Source organism: Cupressus sempervirens, chromosome 4 (assembly GCF_028749045.1).
Source record: "Cupressus sempervirens isolate cs-2001-9-10 chromosome 4, ASM2874904v1, whole genome shotgun sequence".
Taxonomy (NCBI): domain Eukaryota; kingdom Viridiplantae; phylum Streptophyta; class Pinopsida; order Cupressales; family Cupressaceae; genus Cupressus; species Cupressus sempervirens.
Genome location: NC_143121.1, coordinates 832,574,953 through 832,598,244, shown reverse-complemented (window position 1 = coordinate 832,598,244; position 23,292 = coordinate 832,574,953). Strand labels below are relative to the sequence as shown.

General features: G+C 34.9%; 1 pseudogene; it reads right to left on the bottom strand.

The window, feature by feature from the left end:
* Window positions 1-23,292, bottom strand: part of LOC149563967 (uncharacterized) — a 254,586-nt pseudogene that overhangs the window by 160,254 nt on the left and 71,040 nt on the right.

Here is a 23,292-nt window from a genome sequence, read left to right as displayed (position 1 = left end):
AGAATGTTTTAACAAATAACTAGTAAAAAACTACTAAGTAAGTAAGGATAAATTTATTGATTTGCAATTATAACAATTGCAAATTATTATAGTCAATACTTACACAAAGTAATATAATAAGGACCCTTGATTATTGTTGTTGTCCAAAGTATATTGCATCCAAACCTCACCAAACTCCATGCTAAGCCTTGTTGTAGCAACCCTATGCAAACACTGCTTAGCAGGCTTAGCAGAAATGAATTGCAGCTTCCTAGTATGGAATGCTATTACAAAAAACTACCACACTACCTCTTAGTAAAGGTTGCCAAAGCAATGTTATAATATGCAGATAAAGAATGCCCAAGTGCAGCTCCAAAACAAGAAGCCACAACTCCACAATGACTCCCGATAACCCCTAATAATTCCATCAAATTGGCCACACAAGGTGGGAATGTAATCGCAGACCAGTAATGCTTGATTGCAGATATCAACCACCCTCAAAGTAACAACAGATTCACATTGAAATGAAGACCAAACCCTAGCTTCTAAACCCTGATCAAACAGCAATAGATTAATGGATAATTTGGTATAGAACACCAAACTTCCAATCCTTATCACATAATTAAACCTATGAAATCATAGCACAATTCACCATATTTCAATGGATCAGAGCACAATAGAAAATGGAGGAGTCAGTCCTCACAAAAAAACAATGTTGAAATCCTCAATAGATCACAAAATGTAATAAAATCAAAGGGCAAAGGAATCGTCAATCTTCATAAGGAAGTCCTTTATATAACATTAAATGAAGTGTGGCTTCATCCACAAACCAAATTGCAAGGAGCTTCATGAATACACTTTTCACTTAAATCCCCTTGGCTTTATACTTAAGAATATATTTGAATAATATAATTTATTAACTCCCTTTGGCTTTGAAAATGACCTTTTCATCAATATCATGATATTCTGACACACAAGGTCACTGTTTCCTATGCCCAAGATTTAAAACTTTCCAATAAGATTCCAGCAAGATATGACACTAAGGTGTCCAAAATACAATACCAGAAAAAATAGCAACCTTTGCATATTTAATTAAATAATAATTAATCTTGCAAAAATGACAAAAGAAACATCATAATTGAAATCTGACAACACATGAGTGGTCCTAATGAAGAAATATGACAAATAAACTTGACAGGGTGACTAAAAATAGATGCTCTCACCAATATTCTTGAAGCCCAAACTAGAAGCTGTAAATAAAAACTAAGAGCATCACTCAACTCCTCTAACTTATCTAAGCTCATCGAAATCTACTATTATAGTAAGTCCCTCATAATGGAGCCAAAACTCACTTTTGGCCATCAAAGAATCTAATAACCCCACAAGAAGTTCCTCTAAACACTACTATCAACCTACAAGGACCCAACTGAATCCATCAACTCTGTCGCAACTCAAAATTGGGGACATCACATCTTTTTGGGAAAAATCATGAGTGAATTTATATTAAGAATGGTCTTCTTTTATTTGTAATAATGATTTATCATTTGGTGTTTGCAAATATCATTTGCTTTTATTTTAGTTTTCTGTATTGTTAATGTTTATATTATATTCCTTGCATTATACCCCATATAAGTAAATAGAAAAATACAAAACTAAATTATTAATCAGAAACTTTTGTGTCAAAGTTTTCTTTTTGTTTTGGAATTTTCATATTACTGTGTAATTTAAATAGGGGTTTTACATGGAATGGTATGAAAACATTTTCAACAAGTAATCATTAAATGAAATATTACAAATATATTTTGATCAAATAAGCTTAGTCAAAGAATAGATATGACTAGTGAAAAATTAAAGCCTTTACATCTCCCTTATGGTATACCATCTACAAAACTTAATATTAATATAATTTTCTATTCCACTTATAAGACATCTAAATTAATACAGTTAAGAGTTTTGTCACTCAACTATTCCACAGTTTGGAACATATTTGTCTTAGCTCATAGCTAAGTAGCCAAAATACCACATGATCTAACTTCGGTAAAATAAGAACAAATATCAGGATCGCATTACCATTTGAACAATAAAAGCTTTAAAAAATGACACAAGCTATTGGCTAATCAATGGAGAGAAGGAAGAGCTAGAACATTGTGATTGCTTGCAATGACCACTTGTTCTGGATTGCAAGAATTCACACATATTGCCTATTTAGAAACAACAAATAAATTCAAATTACTCTCAACATCAAGATCCAGAAGTCTGAAGCAATTCAAAAGAAATCGATACAAAAGAGTGGAAATGGATTTGTCAAACATGACTAGCAATCTCCCTCCAGATCAAAAAAAAAATAATGTTTTTACTGCAAAGAAAGGAATAGGTAAAACTTAATATGACATTTTCATTGGCATCCATGAGACATGATGCCTATGCAACTTGTAGCAATAAGGCTCCTCTATGAGATAGTAGTTGTGCAACATTCACAGATGTCAAAAGAAAGAAAATAAAAGTACTGTAGAGAGTTAGGAGCACAACACGAGAGATCATACTTGAAATCAACTTAATCATTTAGAGAACATTTAAAAAAAAATTCTATATCAAAATTATTGAATTACCTCAAACAATTCTCCATTTCTTCAATATACTTCTTTTGTCTTTTGAAAAGATTTGCTTATTTTCTCTTTTCTAGATGCCATTTTCTGTTTTGTACCCAGAACAATTTGATCATGAGATGTCAAACTCTTCACTGTGGATCCAACAGGCTTTCTTATCAGGCCATTTTCTCTATTGTTTCCCAGAGCTCTTTGAATATCTCGCATACTAGTCACAATGTTGTCCTCATCATTTGACTCTTTTGCAAGGTGAGACCAACTGTCAACACTTGCCCTATTTCTGTATGCAAATTTTGTAAACCCTTTTGATTTAAGAAGACAAAAAAGATCCTTCTGAATCACTAATAATTCTGAAACTTGTTTTAAACTAACATCACAACTATTTTCAGATGTCACTAGATCATCGATTCCCAATTGTGAAAAATAAATGTTATCATTTTCATATTTAAAATCTTCATGCTCAGCATTGTGTAAAGCTCTATTTTGAGTTTCCCTCTTCACAAAATTACCCATATTTGAGAGCTACAATAGAATAGGATTTGGTGGCACCGTATGTAAATTTTTCCTCAAATACCATGTAAACTGCCTTATTAAGCCAGTAGAAATTGATTCCAAGGTACTTGATAATAATCTTTTTAAAAATTCTATATCAAACCCACCTAACCTTGAAAAAGAACTATTCCTTTTGGACACTTCATTTAACTTTTCCTTGATCGAAGTCATAAGATGGCCCCATAAACAAACTCCAACAAGTTGCCACCTGCTAAGATTTTTGATTAGCTGCAAATTGGACTTTTCCTGTTTACTATTTTCTTGTTGTTGATTGTCATTAAAGGTTTTAGCCGTGCTATTTAGTATTGGATATTGTTGTGCATGATCCGCAAGTGAATACAGCTGTTGATGTCCTCCTTTCATCTTAATATTTTCTAAAGAATTATGTAAGAACTACCCCTGCAAAACCAATGCCACATCAGCAATCTCTGTAATAAGCGAAAAAATAAATGAGAGTCAAAGTCTTTTGAATATTGACTAGTCAAGATTAGTCGATTAACTATCATTAACTTTACATATATGCTCACATTTAAAAGAAACTGTAAATTCGTTACCAGATTACTAATACCAGATACCAAATACTAGATGGTATAACCATGGTGATCAAGTTGAAAAGAGCTCCAAAACCTGTCTAAGAACACAAGGGTGAGAATATTGTAGGAGTGTTTTTCCACCCTACCACAAAGCTATTAAGCTTCCCCAGAATCTTTCCTGACATGAAAGATACCTAGCTCGGCAACGAGGAAGCCTAACTTGGTAAAACCAAGAGAGTAATGGAATTGTGTATTATCAAAAGTCATACTCTATACTACACAGACATTCACAACAACCAAAAAATTAGGTTACTATCCAACTTAAAATAATTTTCTTATTATCAAATCACATCATAACCATCGTATGTGCATGTGAAACATGTAAAATCAATATCATAAACTATTCATAATGTGGCGTCCTCAACATGCCATTTAGACCATCACAAAAACACTTTATGTCCTTATCAGCCTATCACACCTTCTAAAGTTTGATTCTATTCCATTCATATAGAACCATTATGCCAAGACTCTCCTTAATGCATCATGATCCTCATATGCATGCTACACATATTAAAGAATGCAATTATCTTCTTAATTGTCCAACATGTCAACCTCATCATACTTCCTTTATTTATTCATACAGTTTGATATGTCTTTTTATGTAAGAACCAAAAGAAACCTCATAATTTAGCAATGAAATGCAAATCATAATAAAATATAATATGTTATGTCTCAATCCTAATAGGTATTTCCACCACGTTAGAGTATGGAGTGCAGAAATTATACATGGAACCCTAGTTGATAATTCAACCATCATGAAAATTAAACACTATAATCAAAGGTTGAAGGTAATTAATCCATAAATCAGTGTGTAAACATGACTTTTAACCATAGATGTAGACCTACACATCATACATACTTCAATGTACATGATTCAAATACTACCATTCAATGTTAAACATAAAGTTGATCCTTCCATTCAGTAGCATCAATTTCTCTTTATTTTATTTTTTTAAATAACAACTATAAGGAGCTTTTTACACCACGTCTAATAATACATCATTAAGTTATACATTAGCTCCAAAAATCAATAAATATATCCGACATAGCAGAGTCTTCCAGTAAATATTTACATTACAAAACTAGTTATTAGAAGTATTTGATCACTCAGGAATGAACTAATGCCTTTGCATGTGATCTAACATAACTAAGTTTTAGTTTATTAACTACCAATGAAGAAACTTATTTGAACCTTAGAACCTAGCCTTTCTACACAAACTATAAGAGAAAAAAATATAATTCCATCATGTTTTAGGAAGTCTTCTTGCAATAAGGCTCTGATTCAAAAGTTCAAGAGAAGATGTATTTGCAGTTCTGGGTCTTTGTTTCAGCATTATAGGTGTAATGTATAACGGTAAAAGAAAAGGAGTAAGATGAAGTTTTGGTATATCAAACACATAATTTAAGCTATCTATATGTCAAGAAGACTCTAATAGTCTTGCTTCAGACACAAACATTAAAAGAAAACATGGTTCATCATTAGGGTTCAGATACCAAATTAGCATCATTGATTCAACTCTACAGTCTCAAATTAAATTACAATATCAATGTTCCTTCAACTTAGAATAGTGACCGAGGTTTTCTTAACCTGTGTTTGTTTGAGGAAGAAATGTGTTAAGGGTTCAACATTACTAGTTTCAGCATTACGTGAAGGTCAATGATAAAAATGTTCGGCATTAATAGTTATCAAGTTTAGCAACACGACATTAACAACAGCATAATCATTTTGTATAGGTAAAGGCAGGATGTTTTTAACAATAACAGTATTAGCAAGAAGTGTAAAGGTTTTGTGAGCAACATTCTTGATTACAGTACAAACCTACAGTGATATGCTCCAACGATTGCATATTGTGGACTAGATTTAAGAGAGCCATGATAAAAGACAATCGCAAGTAACAATCCACACAAGGAAAATCCAAAGTTTGAAATAAGTTATAGTTTAAGAAGAAATTTTAGTGGAGTCCAGTAAATTTTACACCATAAACTATTGGTTTCAGCACAGCTATAGAAGGCAGAGCATACAAGCAATACACAAGTTACCATTATAGGACAAATACTATTTCTATTATTCAAACTCTTAAATGGGAACATGGGGTTCAATAATTGTAGAAAGGGAAACCTGGTAGTTCGATGTTTCGAAGCTCATTTTCCAATTGATAGATACCTGGACAATCTGCTAGTTGTCTTTACTTTGCCCATTTTACTCTTCCCATCCTCTCGCTACCTATGCCCTTCCAGATCTTTGTATATTTTCTTTCCAAGAGGCTCCCAATTCTTTTTAACTACCTCCTTTCTTCCTAACAGTGACAATTATGGTGGGTTCTATATTGGCAACTTAGAAAGCACCTCAGCACATTCCTTTTGATCCAAGTTAAATAGCAAACACTTCTCAATCAAGTGTTGAACCAGAAGAATATAAGAAGAAGAAGAAGATGCCCCATCTCCAGGAACTGCCATTATAACTAAGACCTGAAAGCACTAAATCTTATTTGTTGCTAAATAGAATATCTTAAGGATGAAAATCGGAATGAAGATGATAGCAGTGAAATGCCTCCAATGCCAAGCAAAGCAGAATAGAGCGGAGACGAAGAAACACATCCCTAAATAACATATTCCCTCGTAACTGATAGTTATTAGAAAATTAAAATTAAAAAAATACTAAAATTTAATTAGTTACAATCAAGATTAATTTAAATTTTATAAAAGATAAAATTCTAGACAGGTGGCAACAATAATGTCAATTTATTAGGATGAGAAGAAATGGGTTGTGACATCCTTCCCCTCTTAATAATTCATCATCCTCGATGCTAGGTCAATAAGTACAAATACAATGAATGAGAAATCAAGTAAATAATTTGAATTTAGTCATACTGCCATTGTTCTATGTTCCAACAAAACATTTGCTTCTATTCAGATTTTGTCATAATCATCAACATAATATTTCATATGAATGCATTCTAATAAAATCAACACACAAACATTCATAAGACACTATTTTATTTTATTGTATTTTCTAAATCCCAAATTTAAACACTTATTTGAAATAATAATTCTAGATAAAATGATACACATTTTATTTAAGCACATGTATAATAATCATTTCAAGAACCTTTTTCTATATGAGTGTGTGAATTCCATTACCATTCTATAGTTTTACAAGGTTAGGCTACCTCTCTCCAACAATATTCCCCCTTTCTGGTAATGTGTTGTTCCCTCTATTGCATTATAGGAACAACACCCAATGTCAGTCCATCATATATCATAAATTGAATCGAATTTTCAATGACATATAAAATCAAATACTTCCTTATCTCAAGAAGTCTCAAAATTAGTAACATATGGCCTCGAAATCACATAATATCACACACATACCTATACACATACCATACCTTGGCATCACTTGTGGATTTCTCCTTGCTAGTAGGTACTTCTTATCCACATCCTGCCATACTAATTAGTATCTCAAGGAGATCAACTCAAATATTAGTAGTCAACAATTTTGTTCAACGTTATGACTTCTTAACTCATCTTATAATCACAAGCCATATGTACCATACATACCATCTAACATGTGCTCGGTAAGTGAGTGATTGTCCATATCAATAGACCAATGTCCACGAAACATAATCAAGTAATGCAATCTCATTGTATCTAAGTCATCCTCATTAGATCATCATGAAATATAATGACATCCACATAACATCATTAATCTAATCATCAACATTTAATCATCATTATGCATCTAAATGCATGCATAGTTGACATCCATATGTATTTACATCTTAATGTGTCATATAGCTCCAATTAACAACATACATTTAACCAATATCATCGATAGATCAAGGATAGAAAGTCATACAATTAAATGTGTCAAGTAACATTAATCCAAGTTCTACACCAATAGATAATTCAACCAAATCCTAAACACAAAAGTCAACCAAAGGGTCTAAGTTACATTTCATAAAGTTACATTTCATAACCAATTATCGACCAAACCAAATTGTCAAATACAACATATCATCACATGACTATGCCATAAATGAAATATCAAAAGAAGTTGGCCTACATGTCCAAATTTATTCTATCGTATGTAAAACCATGTCTTATTAAGTGTTTGCCACATTATTATTTGCAAGAATCACATAAATAAGAAAACTATAGCTTGATGGGTTAACACTTGTTTCACTGCCATAATCAAGGATTAACAATAATTATCCATTTACAAATGTAACACATGACATTATCCAAGGAATCCATCCATCAAAAGCATGATTTACTAAATATATGAAGTATAATGTAAAGCATCATACCTCAATGGGCATCATAGAAAATGTCAACCTACACGTCGAACATGGAACACTAAGCACATCATGAAGGTGCAATGTCATCTATCATATGTTCAACGCCATTAAGTATATCATCTAGGTATACTCGCCAATCACCTACAAGGATTAGTAATCCAATTTTTATCAAGTGAGTGACCTTAGGCCCTCATGCCCATTTTGTCACCATAGTGTGCTTAACCAACATATAAGCACATGTTGTGATGTATGACCTTTACGCCATTAAATAATCATATAATGATGTAATTAAGTACATCTCAAATGACAAGCAAGACAATCAAACTGAGATGACATTTCCATTGTGGTCTTCAGTCTCCAAAGCTGTAGGACGTCTCCCACTTGCTTCTTGAGATGGAAGTATCGCCGAGGCGCTTTAACCTTGCCAACCATAGAGTGAATACTTTCTCCAAAATTCTTCCTAACTTGAAGAATTCCTCGACCCTAACACGAGAAGCCTAGCTTCCCCAAAAAAGATGGATCGGATGGATCTAGTGCGACCATGTAACATTTCTACATTGCAACCATGTGCCTAGTACTCTAAACACAGAATGTAGATGGGAAATAAATAACTACATATCTACACATATGTAGTAAAAGAAAAAAGAATTCCAAATAGGTATAACCATGTGTCACATATACAGTATTTGGAAAAAATTAAAATGGATTGGCCAAGCACTTTCAAAATCTAGAATTACCTATAGAAGAAACAAGAATAGACATGTATCCATTCTACAGAACTGGCAGATAGGGAAACTAAACATGAAGATATCCACCTATCTGTCCCATAATTACTACATTACACCCTTCCATGAAGGAAAATACACAATATCTAACCTTCCCTGTTTGTCCACATTCGATAAACACACTGGAAGGTAAGCTTTCCAAAATAATAATAAAAAAAAAAATAGCATAAGATAAATGTAAAAGGAAGAATGGCATGTTCTTCACAATCTACTCCCTTGTACATCCTATCAATGCTCCACAATGAACAACATAGATGAAATCACTTCCAAATCATAGGACTAGCAACATCAAAAATACGCGCACACACCCTAGCCACCTCAAGATCAAAGAAATCTTAAAAACAAGATTCATAATTCTTAAGTAAAAGTCCAAAAAGGAGATACAAACCAAAATAAAAGTGAACAAGAGTCAAGTAAATAGCTCACATAAGAAATTGGTGGCTTGGTGGTCACAAAGAACATAAAATCTCAAGCTAGTCCTTCATCACATCCAAGTTCATGAAACCGAACATAATAAAATGAAACCCAATTCACTTAAAGCACAATGACTCTCACTAGTCACCAAGAGGGAGTAGATGTTTAATGACACCTTGCATCCAAGGATCACCAAGAACATAACCAAACTTCTCATGCATCACATGAAATTTATCTTGTTAGTCACATATTTCTAAATGCATAATGGAACATGCAATAGTTTGCAAATAAAATCCATGTTCTTCCTTCTTAGCATATTAGGTGACTCAATCAACCTCATGAATCTGGCATAAAAGAGAAAAATAAATTCTTGCACCACATTTTCATCCCATATCATTTACATAAATAAAAGACATTTTTCATTGCTATCAGAAGTCAAATCTTCATTTGGTAGGCTGTCATAAACTAGTGCAAACAAAGCAACCATCCTTGAAAACCTTAATAGTTAAATTTTAATATGAAATGCACATATTATACCATCACATGGTTTAAATTAAATATAATCATGAGCTATGCAATGTACCAGTCATTCCATATAACTTTCCATAACAATCATAATGGAGAGACGCAACATGCAACCCATCTCATCTACTCATATAACATAGAGTAAACAAGTTTGACTTACAGTTCTATGTCTAGCATAGTGAACTCAAGGCCCAAGTGTGGAACCAAGAGCTCTAATACCATGTGTAAGAACTGCCCCTGCAAAATCAATGCCACATCAGCAATCTCCGTAATAAGAAGAAAAATCGACGAGAGTCAAAGTCTTTTGAATATTGACTAGTCAAGATTAGTCGATTAACTATCATTAAATTTACATATATGCTCACATTTAAAAGAAACTTTAATTTCGTTACCAGATTACTAATACCAGATACCAGATACTAGATGGTATAACCATGGTGACCAAGTTGAAAAGAGCTCCAGAACATGTCTAAGAACACAAGGGTGACAATATTGTAGGAGTGCTTTTCCACCCTACCACGAAGCTGTTAAGCTTCCTCAGGAATCTTTCCTGACATGAAAGATACCTAGCCCAACAACGAGGAAGCCTAACTTGGTAAAACCAAGAGAGTAATGGAATTGTGTATTATCAAAAGTCATACTCTATACTACACAGACATTCACAACAACCAAAAAATTAGGTTAGTATCCAACTTAAAATAATTTTCTTATTATCAATTCACATCATAACCATCGTATGTGCAAGTGAAACATGTAAAATTAATATCATAAACTATTCATAATGTGGCATCCTCAACGTGCCATTTAGACCATCACGAAAACACTTTATGTCTTTATCAGCCTATCACACCTTCTAAAGTTTGATTCTATTCCATTCATATAGAACCATTATTACAAGACTCTCCTTAATGCATCATGATCCTCATACGCATGCTACACATATTAAAGAATGCAATTATCTTCTTAATTGTCCAACATGTCAACCTCATCATACTTCCTTTATTTATTCATATAGTTTGATATGTCTTTTTATGTAAGAACCAAAAGAAACCTCATAATTTAGCAATGAAATGAAAATCATAATAAAACATAATATGTTATGTCTCAATCCTAATAGGTATTTCCACCACGTTAGAGTATGGAGTGCAGAAATTATACATGGAACCCTAGCTGACAATTCAACCATCATGAAAATTAAACACTATAATCAAAGGTTGAAGGTAATTAATCCATAAATCAGTGTGTAAACATGACTTTTAACCAATGATGTAGACCCACACATCATACATACTTCAATGTACATGATTCAAATACTACCATTCAATGTTAAACATAAAGCTGATACTTCCATTCAGTAGCATAAATTTCTCTTTATTTATTTTTTTAAAATAACAACTATAAGGATATTTTTACACCGCGTCTAATAATACATCATTAAGTTATACATTAGCTCCAACAATCAATAAATATATCCGACATAGCAGAGTCTTCCAGTAAATATTTACATTACAAAACTAGATATTAGAAATATTCAATCACTCAGGAATGAACTAATGCCTTTGAATGTGATCTAACATAACTAAGTTTTAGTTTATTAACTACCAATGAAGCAACTTATTTGAACCTTAGAACCTAGCCTTTCTACACAAACTATAAGAGAAAACAATATAATTCCATCAAGTTTTAGGAAGTCTTCTTGCAATAAGGCTCTAATTCAAAAGTTCAAGAGAAGATGTATTTGCTATTCTAGGTCTTTGTTTCAGCATTATAGGTGTAATGTATAACGGTAAAAGAAAAGGAGTAAGATGAAGTTTCGGTATATCAAACACATAATTTAAGCTATCTATATGTCAAGAAGACTCTAATAGTCTTGCTTTAGACACAAACATAAAAAGAAAACATGGTTCATCATCAGGGTTCAGATACCAAATTAGCATCACTGATTCAACTCTAGAGTCTCAAATTAAATTCCAATATCAATGTTCCTTCAACTTAGAATAGCGATCGAGGTTTTCTTAACCTGTGTTTGTTTGAGGAAGCAATGTGTTAAGGGTTCAACATTACCAGTTTCAGCATTACGTGAAGTTCAATGGTAAAAATGTTTGGCATTAACAGTTATCAAGTTTGGCAACATGACATTAACAATAGCATATCCATTTTGTATAGGTAAAGGCAGGACATTTTTAACAATAATAGTATCAGCAAGAAGTGTAAAGGTTCTGTGAGCAACATTCTTGATTACAGTACAAACCTACAGTGATATGCTCCAGCGATTGCATATTGTGGACTAGATTTAAGAGAGCCACGATAAAAGACAATAGTAACTAACAATCCGCACAAGGAAAATCCAAAGTTTGAAATAAGTTGCAGTTTAAGAAGAAATTTTAGTGGAGTTGATTAAATTTTACACCATAAACTATTGGTTTCAGCACAGCTATAGAAGGCAGAGCATACAAGCAATACACAAGTTAACATTATAGGACAAATACCATTTCTATTATTCAAGCTCTTAAATGAGAACATGGGGTTCAATGATTGTAGAAAGGGAAACTTGGTAGTTCAATGTTTCCAAGCTCATTTTCCAATTGATAGATACCTGGACAATCTGCTAGTTGTCTTTACTTCGCCCATTTTACTCTTCCCATCCTCTCGCTACCTATGCCCTTCTAGATCTTCGTATATTTTCTTTCCAAGAGGCTCCCAATTCTTTTTAACTACCTCATTTCTTCCTAACAGTGACAGTTATGGTGGGTTCTATATTGGCATGCTTAGAAAGCACCTCAGCACATTCCTTCTGATCCAAGTTAAATAGCAAACACTTCTCAATCAAGTGCTAAACTAGAAGAATATAAGAAGAAGAAGAAGATGCCCCATCTCCAGGAACCGCCATTATAACTAAGACCTGAAAGCACTAAATCTAATTTGTCGCTAAATAGAATTTCTTAAGGATGAAAATCTGAATGAAGATAATAGTAGTGAAATGCCTCCAATGCCAAGCAAAGCAGAATAGAGTGGAGTTGAAGAAACGCATCCCTAACTAACATATTCCCTCATAACTGACAGTTATTAGAAAAATAAAATAAAATAAATACTAAAATTTAATTAGTTACAATCAATATTAATTTGAATTTTATAAAAGATAAAATTCTAGACAGGTGGCAACAATTTTGTTGATTTATTAGGATGAGAAGAAACGGATTGTGACAAATTATCTTTATAATGCAACATAGTGGTTTTAATCAGTGTAAGTAGCATTCTTGTATCCCTTCTTAACCAGGCAAGAGCAACACAAATGACCAGGGCTAAGAGATCAAGTAACTTGAAAATTTCCTGTTGTTATTCAAAATGTGACCCTTCATTGATCACATACTGTGTATGAAGTTTTATGTCATAAGAAATATATAAAAGCTCTCTAAGATTCAAAAAATAGTGATGATAATCAGATTCACTTTCATCGGATCCATTAACATTAATAAGGACATATTTTGATGAAATATTATTACCACAAGCCTAAAAAACTCTACTAGGAACATTAAAGGTATCTCTTGTAGCTCTCTAGAGTAGTTCAGCTTTGAAGGGAAACATAGTATGGCTTTTTGTGATCTGCAATGCATTTGGAAACTATGGATATATAGAGGCATGTAATAGATGACACCAGAAAATTTGTCATCCATGATGGTAACAAAAGTTCGCAAGCTGTCACAAAATCAAAGTACAAAATTATTAACCCCTCCAGAGATAAAGAAAAAGAATTAAGTAGTGACCAAACCAAAAAATATGCAATGATTGGCCATAAATTACAGTAATATACTAGCATCAAGTAATTAAAAGTTTCCCAAATTATATTACACAAGCATACCTCCTGAATCACATCAGTAATTTGTATAAAGTACCTCTGCTCAATAACAAAAAGACCTGTACCCAACTTTAGATCCACTTCCTTCACTAACAGAAGATATTGAGATTCTTCCTGGCTTTCAGCACCTGTATCAAGCATTAGTTTAAAGGAAGATGGATGCAAGAATCTCCACTATGGATATGTGATTACAACCTTTGACATATACTACATTGCTAAGTTTAGCCTATATCTTTTTTCCATCTTTCCTGCTAAGGTTCTTGAGATCTAGTTAATTTGTGTGCCTTTATTGATATTGGGTTCAAAATTCTCCAAAGGATCTTCGTGGCTTTCAAGGAGAGAATGTTCTTTGAATGATTCCTTAAAAGGAAAATTTGTGGAAAGAGAAAGACACTCCAGGGCTTCAACCTTAGACCAAGAAAATAATAATAATTTAGTGGACTAAAACTCCTTTGGGAAATGAACCCTAAAGACATGAGTGTAATATGTGAAATTAAGAATAATGGTAAACAAGGATAGTATCCAAAAATCAATATCAAATATTGTAACAATTTTCCAGCAAGAAGATAAAACAAAAGACACAAAGTTCTAGATAAATTCCATGCTCTATATAAAATTGTTCTCTATTTAGTATCAAACATTCATTTAATTGTTTTATGAATTTGAAACTCAAGAAAATACCATTAATATGTCACAGTGCAACAAGATTTTAAAAATGCTTCAGTGCATTCCACTTAAACTACAAGTCTAATTAAGTGCCCAAGAAACTTACTAGAAATCCAGACCTTTTCAAGGCCATTTGAAGTCTTCATAATAGCCCACTTTGCTAACTAGGTTGCCTTACTCTCCCCTATACTTCTCTTTACACTATTCTTCATAGCTAGCATTGCACAGAACTGGCCAATGTTAGAGTCTAAACATGCCAAGTCGGCACTTTCAGCTAAGCTAGACAATAAGTTGTCCATCTGCATGCTTTGTTCTGTGCTCATGGATGTTGTGGATGGTTGAATCAACTCATGGAAAGCTTTCATAGGATTTCCAAGTAACCACTGCAACAACATTATAAAGCAATTTTCATTTCAGCAAAAAGGTTAGCACATATAAAATGACATCCAGATTATCATTGAAGAACTTGTATAATGTGTTATATCCAACTATGAATTGAAAATGGTAGCAAGTCATCAGTATAGCTGTAATATTGCATCAGAAATCCTAAGTAGCTGCAACATGCTTGCAAGCCAGTAATCTTTCCTTCCTTCTACAGTCAGAAGAATATGGTTTGATATAAGGTCCATTGCCAGTGGTCCATTTGAACCATCAACAAGACGGTAGATCACTAATGTAAGTTGGTCATCCCCTAGATTTTTTGCACAAATAGAAACTGCAGAATTAGGATCATCACCAAGCAAGAAAAATGCTACTGCCAGCTCAAACTAGTGCCTTCCCTTCAAGACATAGGCATTCTTCAAAGCAGCAGCTTTATTTTTCTCTTCCTGTAATCCCATATTGACCAGGATGTGAGCTATGATCATGATTAAATTAATAGATTGCAGAAAGCTCTGTATGATATGATTGTAATGAGCAAGATTCAACATCAAGGCATGCAAGAGGCAAACCTTCAGAGAACCATAATATAAAGATAAAATATCCACTATAGAGTAATATTCATTGGAAGGAGATGCATGCAATGACTCAAAGTGCATGTGACAAACATAAGTCAAGCTGAATAAGTGGAATCAGCCAATGAATTGACTATTGCTGAAATAGGGTTCAAAACTCCTAGTCCATAAGCTTTTAATAAGCCCTTGTGCAAACTTGGAAGAAGTTATGAAAAAGAATGAGGTGATGGTAGAAGTTCAAATAGAATTTCGCAGAGAAAAAGGTCTCATTATTTTTCCTAAATGGTAGATGGATGGTAGGAATCACATGTCAATCAACTTCCTAGTGGTTCTAAATGGACATAGAGTTCTTGATGTCAATTGTTGCCTTCTCAAAGTGAAAAATGTCAAAAGATTCTACAATACATTGGTAAAGTGAGGAGCACGCAATTATACTGAGAGGGGGGGTGAATCAGTATAATAACAAGTTTGTCAATTTAAACTTTCATTCAAACAATTGACTCCAAATGCTGAAATGAACAATTATGCACATGAACATAAGGACACAATGTTTAACATTGAAACCCAATGTGGGAGAAAACCATGGAAAATAATTGCTTTCTGATATGAACTGTTCTTTTTACAATGTTTTGTAGCCTTTGATCTACTAGAGGCTCCAACCCCTATGTTTATGAGCACCAACTCACTAGAAGCTCCTAGTCCCACACTTCACATGCTCTGACCTGCTCAAAGCTCCAACTCCCACTTTTGTCTTTGTGAGCACCAACCCACTGCACACAAACTATTTTTCACCTTGATTATATTGCTCACTTAACTGATCATGGACAATTAATTCATCTTCTTCAGTCTGATATTTATATCTACATAACTTCTCATTCACCTCCACTCTTTATTCTCTTATTTATATTCTGAAATAACCGCCTTCTATTTTTCTATCTTGTGCTTTGAATTATATATATATATATATATATATATATTCTTTTATCCCTATTTACATACTCTTTAATTTTTCTCTTGCTTTGATGCCATACTTCTGATGTATATCTGTATGTATATAAATCAGATATTAATCTGATTATATTATTCCATTATATTCTTCACATACTTCCTTGGACATGCTCCTCATGTTCTTTTTACTCAAAACTACTGACGTGCTTCTCATATTCTTTTCCTTCACATTGACTCTACACTTCCACTTCTAACTCATCTGTTTTTCAATATCCTTCTTATTACATATATCCTTTTAGGGCCCATTTGGCTGCGGGCATAAGAATGGAGAATAGACATGTAATATTGGAAATAGGAACGGCTATTCCAATAATAGCTATTTTTTGGAATGGGTATAAGCTAATTTTAGATTCAAAATGAGAACATGTATTCATATTCCCTATTACTGCCTTGACAACCTATTTCTGAAGTCGTTTCATATTTTCTAAAAATAAACGGTTGTTGGTTTGAAATGTAAATTCCAACCTACCGCTCATTTGCTTTGTTCTAAATAATGACAATACATTTCTCTTTTGTCGATCTTTTAATAACAATAACACTGCCCCCTTTGAATCGTTCCTTTCCTCTGTCTTTTAATCGCTGCCTTCATTTTCTTTGCCATATTTAGGATTTTGACTTCAACAAAGTTTCTGGAACATTTGAACGGTGCCAACTCCTCTATTATTATCGCTTCCATAACAATTCATCGTTGCATACTCATATCCTTGATGAACACATTGGAGCACGAAATAGTAATTGGTATGGAACATTTTCTCTATTTGATGTCACCTACTAGTGCTGAGGATATCCATCCATCACATTAACTTATGACTACAACATATATGTGTCTAATTTTGTCGTAGTTATCATAGCATATAATCTTGTCACCGTCTTCTCTCTGAAGACCATTCATTAGTTGTTGTTGTCTATGTATATGAGCAATGTTAGTATGCTAATAGAAACCAAATTTAAATAAAGCTTCTACAAACTAAACTAAATTCATAAACTTCAAGATAGACTAAGATGAACTCTCAATTGAGAATATGAGCCATTAATGGGCTCTCTCAATGAGAAGCTCTCTTATTGAGTGGCTTTGTCTAAATAGATAAGATGTATGCTCAAGCTTATGCTTCAAAAAGGACTTTAAATGGAGTTGAAATTTGGGTGTGAGTGTATGGTTTTGATGTAAAATGGCTTCTTAAAATGGCATTATGACTTTACTTCATGGATTGTGTTAAAATGGCTTGGGAGAAGATTCCTTAAATAAGCAAAGGGCTTGAGGGATCAAGGGCTAGGATGCAAGGATGGGAAAAAGCTCATGAAGGGCTTAGATTGCATGAGAGGAGAGCACATGGATTGTGCTTCCTTACAGCCAATCAAAGAGTGACACATGTCACAGGGTGAGAGGATGGAGGAAAAGGGAAGGATGAGTCAACAAAAGAGGCTCGAGGGATAAAATCTTCATAAAGACCCTCATAGTGGCTTGTAAGAGCAATAAAAGGGCTTGGAAGAGTCATTTATGACCTAGTGGGCTTCATAAAGTTTTATGGTTGGGATATTTTGAGGGAGATGAGAGGAATTTCGACTTGGGCTTGATTAGGAAGGTTTTAAGCTTACTTAGGATTGTGCAAATGATTAGAGGATGGATTAGGATGGTTTAGGATTAGCTTAGGGATAGGCAAGTGGATGGCATTTAATGAAGGTGGGTGAAGGAGGAGATATTTGTTAACTTTTTCTTGGGTTAGTAAGTTTTAACCCATGTTTAGAGAATGTGACAAGGTTAGGAGGGGATTAGGATTAGGTTTAAAGACATCTTCTAGAAGAGTCTAGACTTTGGATGAGGATAAAGACTTTCTAGAATAGTCTAGAACTTCCTAGGATGAGGATGAAGACTTTCTAGAAGAGTCTAGAACTTCTTAGGATGAGGATAAATTAGATTTTTAGGAAATAAATAAAGTTTTATTTATTTCAAGGGTTTGGGTTGAGGAGATATTTATTAAAACTTTTTTAATAAACATGAGGATTAATATTTAATCTTAATTAAATATTTTGAGTTGGGATTAGGGGTAGGAAATGATGGGATTAGCCTTTAATCAAAATTAAAGAAGGATTAGGAGATTTTGGAAGAGGTTAGTGGTCTTAAGGAAATTGGCCAAATTTTGGGCAAAAAATAAATTTTTTATTTATTTTGGATTCTTTGGTCAATTTATTAATTAAATAATTAATAAATAAGGAAATAATGTTTAAATAAGATTTAAACATTTTTGGGAGGGATTCCTTAATTAAATATTTTTAATTAAGATAAAGGAATTTAATGGCATAAAAATTAATTAATTAATAAATGATGATGTCATTAGGAACTTTTTCTCAAAAAATAAAAATATTATTTTCTAAAAGATTTTTAGGTGTCTACATTTTGCCCCTCTTTGATGTGATGCCGCAAGTGGCATGACATCAAAGATAAGAAAATAAGATGCCCAAGGCTAGAGTAGAAGAGGAGAGAATGGACTGTGAGATGCCCCCTCAAGAAGGCAGCGAGGAGAGAAAGCAAGGCTCGATGACTTCTTGAAAAGTACAAGAATTCGAGATGAGCAAGAAGACTCAGATTTGCTTAAGAGAAGAGGTTTGGTTAGCTCAAACTCTCACTACGGGAGAATGATAAAGGGAGAATCAGAGGCACAAGAGGAAGCAAGCTTAAGATCTTAGGGATTGCAGAGGATGAAGGAGTGAAGCACTATAAAAGGAATCCAGGATGGGGAGATGGATGAGGGGACTAAAAAGCTAATGCAACAGGATTTCAAAGAGTCAGATTGGCAGAAGATGGGTTTCGAAGATCCCTAGGACTAGGATTGTGGATCTCAAAAGATGAGGCTTGGTGAATTGATTTGGATTGGTGGATCCCTAAGACTAGGATTATGGTTCCCTAAAGCTAAAGGTGAGAAGTGATTCAAAAAGATACTGATGCATAACCTGGGGTAGGAGAGACGAATGCTGGATATGGATGGGGGATAATGGAGATGAAGGAAAACTATTGAAGCTTTTTGAGTGGGGGGATACTTCAAAGAGAAGTACCACCATGTAGTTGAGAACTAGATTTTCTATAAGACTATTTGTTAATTGCCAAGGTTACCAAGAACATCAAGGCCATGTCACCAACCATCCAGAGGACTGAAAAATTGACTCAAAACAAACACACAAGGATTGCCTCAACATCACACATGAAACCCAGAGGAAACAGTGTGGAACCAACACTGGGTAACCCACTAGCAAAAAAGAAACAAACAAAAGACTTGATCAAAACCGTACGCTCAAAGTGCCCCATTCATAGCATACCATGATATGGAAGATCATGGCAACCTTGAGGAGGGAAGAAAAAGATTGTTTGAAAAAGATACTTCAAGACCCAAAAGGGAAGATTCCAAATCAAAAGAAAGTAAAAATCCAAAAGAGAAACATTTGCCAAAGAGATGGGTAGGACGAGATACTAACGGACCAAGATCAGACATGAGGAAAGCTATATCCTACAAGGATCTATCAGAGAGCACCTAAGCTAATGGATCTAGATGAGTGATGCGTTTGGCAAGCTGAACTAAGAAGGATAACACTTTGGTGACAGGAGATCTAGCTAAAGGATCTATTGGAATAGCTAACCAAGGGTTGTGCGATGTGTGCAAGATGTTGATCAAGGAGGAACTGACACGAAAACTGAATAGATACAATGGTACTAAGCTAAAGAGGATGTACAAGCTGACAGACCAAGATATTTACAAGCTGAAGTTGACCAAGATAGTTACAAGTAGGTAAAAGCTCAAGATGATAGGATAGCGGGATGGTTCAATGTTGTGCAAGATGTGAAAGCTAAGGGTGGGGTGATAGCAAAAGATATGGATTTGGCAGGATGCATCCAATGATGATGAGAGATTTTGTGACCAAGGATAGCTAGAGGAGTAGGATGAGATGGCTGGATAGGATGGTAGATAGCTAGGATTATGATGGATATAAAGAGATGACATTGGGTTTGCATGAGGATAGCCTAGAGCTAGATACCAATGACAAGGGAGGATGGACAAGACAAGATCTCCAAGGAATATAGTGCCCCCAATCAGAAGATAACATGTGGAAGGAGGTCTTATTATGGATGTGATAGGATTGAAGCTAGGATGGAAAAAGCTGAAGGGGCTAGGGAGATGGATGATAGCTGTGATGGTTGGCTGAAGCTGTAGGAGATAAGTCGATGGTGTGAGATGGAAGATGGAGGGTGGAGGATAGGTTGATAGATTGGAAGATGGAGTTGGATGTCAAGAGATGACCAAAAGCATGAGGGTGATAGGCTAAGTTGGGGATGGCGGGATTATGCATGATGCTTGTTTGCCAAGTTTTCATCAAGGCGCTTGAATTGCCAAGTTTTCACCAGTGGACATTTTATTTTTTTTTTTTTTTGACTTTTTGACTTTGGACTTAGCTGGAATGATTTTGGCTTTCTTCAGCTATTTTGGCTTTTTTGGGATTTTTCACTGGCTATTGGAATGTTCAATTTTGTTGCTAGCTGTTGGTACACCGAATGTGTGATTTATGCAATAGATTGGATTAGATGGGATTGATGGTAGGAGATGTAGGGATGAAAAGGTTGGAAAGGAGCATGAGATGGGGATGCTTGCAAGAGCAACATTGGCACATGTTCGGATGGGTGTGAAACGAGCATATGAGGGATAGATGGTAGATGCGGGCGTGATGGAAGATTTGTGGAAGCGTGCTTGGGGATATAGGCACCCAAGATGGAGTTAGGAGATGGGGGACATGAGTCACTGGATGGGGGATTAGCAATGGTGGATGCCTTTATGCATTGGGTTTCAACTTTTTTCTTTGGGATCCACATGGTTTTGATTTTTCTTTTCATAGGCATTTGCATTATTTTGCATTCTTTGATTGGATTTTTTCTTTTTGGAGTATGTCTTTTAGAACAGACATATGATTGCCTAGGATGTGGATTTTTAGCTTTATGCATTTTGAAGTTGGCATTTACATTGTTGTGGTAAGCTTTGGGAAGATGGTTAGGAGAAGCTTTGTGAGATAGAGAAGATATGGGAGAGCGTGTAGGGGGATGATGATGGATGATGTGCCTCGATATGTGCCTTTGTTGATCTTGCATAGGAATGGAGGGAATATGATTTGAATGATGGCTGATAGGAGGATGGAGTATGGTAGATTTTGGGACATAGGGACCCAAAATGGATTTAGCGGATGAAGGGGGGATATGGTAGGTTCTTTTAGTTTGCAAAGATGGTGGAGGGGGGATGACATAAGATTTCTTGAAGGAGTGATGGGACGCTGGCATGGGGGGTTTGGAGATAGGCTTGGTTTGGGGGTGTGGTGTACCAACACCTTTAGATGGTGAGCCTTTGGATACATATCCAAGACCATGAAATCCTAGATTTTTTTGTGCAATAATAGGCTTTCTGATTCCTTTCTCTTGTGGTCCTAAACCTTGACCTTGATAATGCCATCGATTGAGCATTTGAACTAGCTGAGGATACTTTTTGCTTGCAGAAAATGGTGGAAGTTCTTTATCAGATGTACTGCAATAGGGAGATACTATTCTTAATTCTTCTGCCGAGAGGAGGCCACTATGGATGAATGTAAGTGAACCAAGATGGTATATTATAGATGGTGAAATAGCTTGGATAGGTGGTAAGATGGAAGCATGGAGTGGAGGAGATGGTAGGATAGGATCTTGATTTAGCTGATGGGATGAAAAGATATCCTATAGTAGAGGAGGTATGGCTTGAGGTTTTGGAGATGGAGGGGATAGTGACTACACTATGGATGGAAGACATAGTATGATGATATCTTATGTCAACATGATTTTGGGTAGGATCTTGATAGGATTGGTTTGGAGTGGATGGTGCAATAGGAGGTGAAGCGATGGACTCTTCAAAGGTAGCAGATGAATAGATGGGAGATTCAGTAGTGGAGATGGGTGAGTAGAAGATGGATGCATAAGGGTCATTATGGGAGATTTGGAAAATGCTTGGAGGTGATGTGGATAGGATTTGGAGGGTTTTGATAGATGGTGGGATTTTGATGCTTGCGGGAAGTGGAAGGATTTTAAGAAATTTGATGGATGGTATGGGGATGATAGCTATGGGAGATGGAGGTGATATTATAGATGGGGAAGCTTCATTACTGATTACTTCACATGGTTGGATTAGATGACATGGCTTATCGACTACTGGAGGCGACTTTTCTTGTATTTCCTCTAGGAGATTCCTTGGAGACTAGTGTGTCGGAGGTGGAGGTGGATTGACAAGAATAGCTAGTGTGATGGGGGTGGAAGATTGGAAGCTTGGTTGATTGGGTGATGGAGGAGAAGCTAGGATATCATATGGCATGACTAGATAGTTTGGAAGAATGCATGGATTTTGTGGGATGCTTGGGAAAATGTTTCTAAGGCTTTCAATATACCTATCATAGTCAACAAGATTTTCATCATCATTGGAATAGGAGGTGGCGGGAGCAAGGACAATACGATCAAACACATCATGATAGGTTTGAGATTTCATGTTTTGATGATGAGTCGGATGGGGATGGGGTCTTACATATGGATGAACACGGAAGCTCATGGTTGGATTTGGATTAAGCATAGATTTTGGATTGTCTGATGAAGGATTTTCTAGGGAGAGTCAAAGTTGTATGGCAGACCTAAGGAGGATTGGCTGGAGATTTTTGGCTTTCTTCTAGATGGAAGACTTCAAGGGCATGCTGTCAAAAAGTGAGAGTTTTGCTTTCCTATCCGCTAGATTGGTGGAGATTGTGTCAACTTAAGGATAGACTAATAATCCTATGGGCATGACACGAGATTGACCACTTGTGGATCCCAACCTTTAGCTCAAGGTGATAAGGGATAACAAGTGACAAAGCTAGATTACCCTAGACAAAGCTCTGTCAAAGGGATAACCTTGGTGAGGCTGGTGGATTGGTCAGATTGATTAGATAGCAAATTCTAGCAGAATGACAACAACTCTCTAAAGGCTTGGGTGTGATTTTGGATTGGGTTGCTAGCTAGCTAGGGGGGATG